This window comes from Hakea prostrata, chromosome 1 (genome assembly GCF_041222555.1).
Source record: "Hakea prostrata isolate BN-2017 chromosome 1, UWA_Hpros_2, whole genome shotgun sequence".
NCBI lineage: Eukaryota > Viridiplantae > Streptophyta > Magnoliopsida > Proteales > Proteaceae > Hakea > Hakea prostrata.
This window is the reverse complement of record NC_142600.1, coordinates 77,850,967-77,860,009: the sequence shown is the minus strand read 5'-3', so window position 1 is coordinate 77,860,009 and position 9,043 is coordinate 77,850,967.

Below are 9,043 nucleotides of genomic sequence, written 5' to 3'. Positions count from 1 at the left end.
ATTGGTCTATGTTGGATGTTTTGGTATCTTTTCTCGTTAGGGATCTTTCCTAATATGTTGTATATACTTGTTTAGGACCTTCTTCTCAAGTTTGCCGAGATCTTACTTGACTTCTTAGGATTCCTTTGCGAGTTATAAAAGGTAAGGATGGTTATTTCCTTAATTACATAGATAGCATGAATCTAGTTTCTATATTTGAATATCATAGATATGATTCCTAAATTAGATTCTTACAATGATATACTACTCGTTGCATAACTTTGATTACAAGTAGCATTACTTATTCATATTAAATTGATTCATGTATGATTTACTTACCAATGTTATAAAAGTGATTGTAATTATTGATTTCTTTCCATATATGAAGTTACCATATATGTGATGATATGAATTGATGCATGTGTATGCTTAAGTATGGTTTGGAAAGGAGAGGTGTCCTTTTGACACTTCTGTTCTTGGACTACTACGGGAATATTATGGGATGTTTCCGGAGATGCCCTCTCGGACACCTTCCTAAACCGTTGGATGACATATCTAGGATTGTCTAGTAGTGTTTGGCTAGGATGTCCTGTTATGTCGACCCTAATCGGAGGGGTATTGAGACCGAACGACCCGTGGTAGCAATGGGGATTCATGGGCGCTCAAGACCGGTAACCAACCCGTGAGAGGACAGAAATCACATTGTGGGGGCCATTTATTGGTAGGGTTGCATATGGTTAGACTTGGGCTCACGGGCGCTTAAGACCGGTAACCAACCCGTGAGAGGACGTGAGAGCTTCCCGCTTACCATATGTGGATGATCAATAGGGTTGATGAGTCCGTAGTCGTGGACTATGAGGACTCTAGTGTGAAGGATACTGGAAAGGATCGTCAGTGGACGAGGAATGGAAGTATCTGGATCCGACTTGATGTAACTAAGTAGAAGACTTGCATTTGGCTAGGTTTTACCCCGACATGCGCCAAGATTTATACCAAATGGTTGTGAGAGAGTGTGTTGACTTAACCCCCCGCCATGGTTTGTCCCGAGGGATGAAGGACCCATTACCAATCGGCTGCTCAAGACCGGTGAAATGATCCGTGAGAGAATCCAAGATATCTTAAATGGTTGAGGATGTGAGTGGACCTTCCTAAAGAAGTACGGTGCTATGACTTAAAGCATGTCCGCCAATAGAGACCAAAGCATACATAGAGTTAGATTCATTCATTCATTGCTTGTCTCATATCATATTGCATTTATGTTTGTTCTGGAATCCCGCCATTTATGTTATTATGGATTTTTAATCGCTTTACCGAGTTTCTTTGAAACTCATTCCTTTATTGTACAATGTTGTTAGACTATCCCGCAGTACCGAGTACTATGACGGTCCCTATGAAGAAGCGCAAGGCGAAGAGGCATATCTCCAGGAAGGTGATTGCGGTTACCACAATTACTCCGAAGATCCCGCGAGTGGTTATGCTCCGTACGATGCTTAGTCCGACCATTGAGTGGAAGCGCCCTTGTGCCATTTATGAGATTTACACTTACAAGGATGTTGTCTATAAAGTGGAGAACAATTTAGTTACCCAATGTACTAGCTACTGGGATTAGATTTTATTTAGTTTATTCTCTTTAGAGCTACTTTTCCGCTGGTTGTAAAGTGGGATTTTTGCCTCACTTTACTTATCCGTTTGATACTCCGATTATATCTATTATTCTCGATTCATTTATGATTCATTCTTTCTTTATTGGATCTATGATTTATCTTCCGCACTTTTATTATGATTGTTCATGATTATGTTATTGTTTATGTGGGAGGTTGATCACTCGATACCCGATCTTCGGGCCGTGGATCACACTCCCTGCATGCCGATAGGGTACCGGGCCGGGAGGGCGTGATAGATTGGTATCGTAGCCTTTGGTTCGAGGAGATCCTAACCACAAAAGACAACAACTGAACATTCCCCGAGTCATTGATCCGAAATGACTCTTCTACTCTTAGAAGTGAATAATAGAACACCGAATTAGAAACTTGACCTTTGAGGCATAACAACAACATTTCCGAATAACATACCATAATTATACTTGAACAAATGTCACTAATGCAAGGAAAAGAAAGTTGCATAACATACAATAATTAAAGAGGAACAAAATGAACTTCATTAATTTCAAAAGTTTTTACAATGATTACATCCGAAATGCATAAATGGAAATCCTAAGGTACAACTCTATCTAGGTGATCTTCTCTCGATCTCTCGTATGCTCCGAACTCCTCTCGCTAGCCGAGTCACCCGATGCTCTATCCTATCCCGTCGTGACTCCATCCTCTCGTACATCTGCTCCCCGTCCGACCTCCATTCTCTCTAGCATGGAAGTCATCGATCTCATCTCGTGCTCCAAGATCTGAAGTCTCCGGAACCGCATGTGAAGGGCCACCCGCCTCGAAGTGTGATGAAGGAAACTCGTGATGCACAGGCTCAGCCTCGCGCATATCTCGCATCATCTCCGGCCCGATCATCACTATCAGACCGATATCCTCTCCTCCATCCTCTCGATCCCCGATCCTCATCCTCTCGATTCATCATCATCCTCACCCTCCGGACCATGAGATCTCTCCGATCGCCGTAGTCTCATCCGACGAATGGTCCGAGTCCCAATAGAGTATCCCCGTGATCCAAAGTGTCCACCGGTGTATCCTCGAAACTCACCCCGAAATGCCCGAAGATCAAAGTCGTAGCCTCCCATAGCAAAGGTTCCGCATGCTAGGCCGCAGAACCAAGTCCAAAGATGACCCGCCGAATGATGTAGGAGAGATCGATCTCGAAGCCCATGTAGATGCGGTAGATGACTAAGGCCTCCATCACCGTGACCCGATGGTGATGTCCGGCTTCGCATAATGTTTCGGCCGACTATGCGACCGATAATCCGTGCAGAATCCGTCATCCGTCCGCTGGTCCACGGTGTGAAGCATCGACGGCTATCCCATAGCGTAGAGCATATCTCGCGAAGCTCGTACGGCATCGTATGGTCTGTCCAGTATCTGCTCCCGCAGTATCCACACACACCGCCGTGGATAGTAAGGAACCCGCAAGATCTCAGCCAAAGTCCGGTAGAGAAGCGAATCCGAGTCCGGAAGACCCCCGCTCCCGAGGACAAGTCTAAGTGGATGTCCTTGGCCTCGAGCCTCCTCCGTGTAAGTAAGGTTGCCGAAGAACAACCTCACTAGTTCCGGTATACCGGTAGATCCTCGTGAAGAGATGAGTCCACCGCAATGTGTCGAACCTCTCGCCGAATCCTAAAGGCTCCGAGCTGGCGTAAGTGAAGTAGACGTCCCATCTCAATATTGCAAGAATCGAAGTAGGCCTCAGCACAGAACTCGGCCCGAGGTGTGTCAAACATGTCCGGTCTCCTAACCTCCCCGTCTAGGCTCGAAGGAACCCGACCTCTCCCCCCTAAGAGCACCTACGATGCGACCACGACCTCTACCTCGTCCTCGCCCTCCCCCTTGCATAGTGTATCCGTGAAAGAGACAAGAGACAATTCCAATTAGTGCTATTTTAAGATTTGAGCCAAAAGGGTATTTTCGTAATTTTTCGGAAAATTTCAAATTTGGGGGAAATTTGATTTGAACATACTAGCATGTGCGCAATACTTGGAATTTCATGTCTATGAAGTTTGTTTGATGAAAATCGATCGAAAACTTGGATTAAAGCGAAAAATTCAGCAAGAAGGAAATTTGGGGATTTTGCAATTTAGGTCAAAATTGGATTTTTGAAAAGTTGAAATTGGTTAAATCAAATTGTATGGACCTATCTACAATGTCATCTTGAGCATGTAGCATTTGATCTCGTGCGAAAAATTCAAGCGGTTTGAGAGGAAACGAAATTTTTCTAAAGATATCGATTTCGGTATAAAACTTTGCGAGATGAGCACCAATATGTTAAAACTTGTTGTCTATGCATGGCATTGTGTTTAAAACCTAAGGAATATGTTTCTAAGCATTCCTAAGCATGATTTCTAGCATTGGATACAAGTAAAGCATGGTTTTATTGAAATGCAAGCATGAGAAGATGAAAATGGAAGGAAGATTAAGAGGTTTACCTTGTTTGTGAAGATGGTGTGTTGTGGTGTTGTTGTTGAAGCACTAAATCACCTCAAGAACACTTGTGGGAACTCTTGGAGATTTTCCCTAGAGCTCTCTCACCTTTGGAAGAAGTTAGAATGAGGTTGGAATGTGAAAATGAGGCTTATAATGCGAATTTTCGCATTCTGTCTGCATTGGTCGACTCATTGGTCGACTGGGTCAGTCGACCAATCACTCGACCAATGGTCACAGAGACCTCATTTGCTGTTGAATTTTTGGAAAATGTGATTTTTGCCTTATGGAATATTGTTTGATGACTATATGGATATATTTGAGCATGATTTAAGTTTTCAAATCATTTGGACTTGTGGTTTATGTTGAATCTTCGAAATTCGGTATTTTGATGTTCTCGGTTTTGCGTAATGGTTACTCCGAGAAGTGGGCGTGGTGAATCCAAAGGGTCATGGAGGTGGTGAAATACCTCAGGGAGGTGGTGAAGTACCTCATGGAGGTGGTGGGATACCAAATGTTGATCAGGGTACTCATGAGATCCCCGGTGCCCCGAATGTTGGAAGTTTCGTAGATATTGCCAATATTATGGGCAATATGATGCAAAGCAGCAAGCAGCCCTCGCTCAACCAGATGTTGGTGGGTTTCATGACTCGCATAATGAGACCCGGGCTGGTGCTAATGTGAATCCTCATGCCGCAGTCCCGAATGCGGGAGGTTTAGCTGAACTCCTCATACTCGCCCGATGGAGAGTTTTCTCAAGATGCAAGTACCCACTTTCACCGGAGTTACCAAGGACCCCTTGTTTCCTAACAAGTGGCTTCGTGAGTTGGAGAAGGCTTTCCGACATCCGCAATGCTCGGAAGCTCGTAAGATTTTGTTTGCCGAATGTGTTGCAACAAGAAGCCGATGCATGGTGGATCTCCACTCGTCCCGCTTTTGGAAGGTTTGCATGCAGGAGTTGTAACTTGGGAGTTATTCAAAGAGGCTTTTTGTATGAATTACTTTCCCGAGGCGGTAAAAGATGCGAAGGAAGCCGAGTTTATGATTCCGACTCAAGGAACTCGTCTCGTGTTGGAGTACCAACAGAAGTTCGAGGAGCTTCATTTCTTTGCTCCGCATTCTCCGAGGGATGACCTCGCGAAAAGCAAAGAAGTTCTTCAAAGGACTGCGCCCCGCCATTAAAGCTTACCTCACAACCAGCCTATAGTGAGCTATGCTCAAGTGGTGCAGAACTCGAAGAAGTTGGAAGAAACAGAGAAGGAAAGTGCTCGTGTGCAAAAGCCTTGGCAACAAGGAATTCCGGTTTGGTGGATCGTAATGACCGGCGCTTTGTGAGACCTACACCCTACCCCACTCCTACCTTTCAGTGCTAAGAGTGTAGGTCGAACACGGGTTTTCAGCAGACCGGCCAGCTTTAGACAAGATGGCGGAAACCGACCACCAAGGCAAGTGCAAGTGCAAGTGCAAGGCCTTTTGTTCGAAGCCCTCCAGGTTGCAGCCACCCCCGTTGGATCCAAAGAATCCCGTTTGCTTCTACCGCAAGCAAGCTGGTCATTTTGCTCGTGCCTCGTCCGGCGGCCCGCCCAAAGCAGCCCGCCCCCAAAGGTGAAGAGTGCTCCCGCCCCTCCCTCCGGTAGAGTTTTCAGTATTTCCAAAGGCCGAGCAGATCCAAGCCATGATGTGATTACAGTACATTGTTAGTCGCTTCTATTTCCGCATTTGTCTTATTTGATACGGGTGCATCTCATTCGCTCATGTCATCTCGCATTCATCAAGAAGACTAACCTAAGCCCCGAGAAGTTGTCTAGTTGTTTATTGATTAGTACACCCACTGGTCCTCATAGAAACTAGATAAGGGGTTATCTAAATGTCCCGTGTTGATTGGTGAGAAGAACTTGGAAGCCAATTTTGTGATTCTTGACATGAAGGACTTCGATGTTATTTTGGGAATTGATTGGTTGACAGCCCACAAGGCCGTGTTCCTTTGTTCCTCAAAGAAGATTCAGCCCCATATTTGTGGAAGTCCGGTCTTTGAATTTCAGGTGAAAAGAGAAGGGTTTGTAAGAAGGTGTCGTCTCGCAGACCGATGCAAGTCTATGCCCTAGTGGATGATGCTTCATCCGAAGGCAAGGGTATAGTGGAGAAAAGAGTCGATGAAGTCGCAGTTGTCCTGCGACTTTGTTGATGTCTTCCCCGATGATCTATCGGAGTGCCTCCGGACAGAGATGTCGAATTCTCTATTGATCTCGTCCCCGGTGCCGCTCCGGTATCTAAAGCTCCGTACAGATGGCTCCTACCGAGTTGAAAGAGTTGCAAAATCAGCTGAATGAGCTCATTGATAGAGGTTTCGTGCAGCCTAGTGTGTCACCTTGGGGAGCTCCGGTCTTGTTCGTCAAGAAGAAAGACGGTAGTATGCGCTTGTGCATCGACTACCGTGAGTTGAATAAGTTGACTATCAAGAATAGATATCCGCTGCCCGTAATCGATGATCTCTTCGATCAGCTTGAAGGGTGCAGTTGTGTTCTCAAAGATTGACTTAAGGTCCGGATATCACCAATTGAAAGTGAAGTCTAGTGATATCTTCAAGACAGCTTTCCGAACGCGGTATGGTCACTACGAGTTTAGAGTCATGCCCTTCGGATTGACCAATGCTCCTCGCGGTGTTCATGGACCTCATGAACCGAGTATTTCATGATGTGCTTGATAAGTTCGTGATTGTTTTCATTGATGACATCTTGATCTATTCAAGAGCGAAGAAGAGCATGCGAGTCATCTAAGTTTCACTTTGCAAAGGTTGCGAGAAAAGAAGTTGTTCGCTAAGTTTAGCAAGTGTGATTTCTGGCTTAAGAGAGTGGTATTCCTTGGTCATGTAGTTTCAGCCGAAGGTATTCGTGTCGATCCCGAAAAGGTCCAAGTCTGTGGCTGATTGGGAAAGACCGAAGTCGCAGAACGGAAATAAGAAGTTTTCTTGGATTGGCGGGTTACTACCGAAGGTTTATTGAGAACTTTTCTCGGTTGGCTGCTCCTATGACTAAGTTGACCAGGAAAGAAGAAAAGTTTGTTTGGTCTGACGCCTGTGAGAAGAATTTCCAAGAGTTGAAGGATAGATTGACAAGTGCCCCGGTTTTGACTATACCTGATAGTTCCGGTGGTATGACACAGCTTATACCGATGCGCCAAAGATTGGTTTGGGTTGTGTACTGATGCAACATGGCAAGGTCGTAGCCTATGCTTCTCGGCAATTGAAGGATTATGAGCGGAATTACCCCACTCACGATCTAGAACTTGCCGCCGTTGTCTTTGCTTTGAAGATTTGGAGACATTACCTTTACGGTGAGAAGATTGCCATTTTCACGGATCATAAGAGTTTGAAATACTTCTTTACCCAAAAGGAGTTGAACATGAGACAAAGGAGATGGTTGGAACTAGTCTCCGATTATGATTGTGATATTCAAGATCACCCCGGGAAAGCAAATGTTGTTGCCGATGCTCTTAGTAGGAAGAACCTAAGAAGACTTTGGATTTGAATGCTTTGAGTTTACCATTGTGGTCTTCTATTGAGAGTTTTGATTTGGAAATCGTCCCCGAGAATTCTGATTTTATTCTTTCTCGCCATGACGGCAAGATCTGGTCTTAGAGATAAGATTGTTGCTCACAGAGTTCGATCAAGAGTTTTTGATCAAAGTTGAGAAGATTTCTTCAATCCCGAGTCGGACCCCCGACTTTGGTATATCCATGGATGGTGCTTTGTTGTTTAGAGGAAGACCGTGTGTGCCTCGCAAACGAAGAAGTTAAGAAAGAAATATTGAAGGAAGCACACCAAATGGTCTTTACTATACACCCGGGAAGCACCAAGATGTACAAAGACTTGAAGGAACATTTTTGGTGGATTGGTCTAAAGGCGGATGTTGATGATTTTGTTGCCAAGTGTGAGACTTGCCAACGTGTGAAAGCCGCTCGACAACCTCCATCCGGATTACTTCAGCCTCTTCCTATTCCTAGTTGGAAGTGGGAGGATATCTCCATGGACTTTGTGACTAGCTTGCCTCTGACAAGTAAAGGCAATGACACCGTGTGGGTGATTGTTGATAGGTTGACCAAATCAGCCCATTTCATTCCTATGAAGATCACTCATACTCGGATAAGCTAGCAAGGCTTTATGTGGATAATGTGGTTCGCCCGCATGGTGTGCCATTGAGTATTGTTTCGGATCGTGATCCTAGGTTCACCTCAAGGTTTTGGAATAGTTTGCGTAAGGCCTTGGGAACCCAATTGAACTTGAGTACAGCTCATCATCCACAAGCCCGATGGACAATCTGAGCGGACAATTCAGACATTGGAAGACATGCTCGGATCTTGTGTGGTGGATATGGGTGGTAATTGGGATGAACACCTAGCTTTGGTTGAGTTTGCCTATAACAACAGCTTATCAAGCAACAATAGGCATGGCTCCATTCAAGGCTTTGTATGGCAAGACTTGTAGGACACCTTTGTACTGGATCGAGACAGTGAAAGAAAAGTCTTAGGTCCCGAGATGATTGAAGCTACAAGTGCTATGGTAGATATGATAAGAGAAAGGATTAAGCCCCCCCCCAAAAAAAGAAAAAAAAAAACAAACAAAAAAAGAACCGAACAACCCCTCAAAGGGGGGAAAAAGTTCTTCCCAAGGTCCCACCAATGAAGGGTGTGATGAGATTCAATGTTAAGGGAAAGCTTAGCCCTCGTTACATTGGACCTTTCGAGATTTTGGAAAAGGTTGGACCTCGTTGCGTATCGATTAGCATTACCTCCGCCTCTTGCTGGTGTTCACAATGTGTTTCATATTTCGATGCTCCAAAATACATAGAGAATCCGGAACACATTTTGCAGCAAGCACCCAAGGACTTAGTGCTGATTTGACCTATGATGAAGAACCGGCCGAAATCTTGGATAGGAAGGACAAGCAACATGGAATCGCACCATTCCTTTGG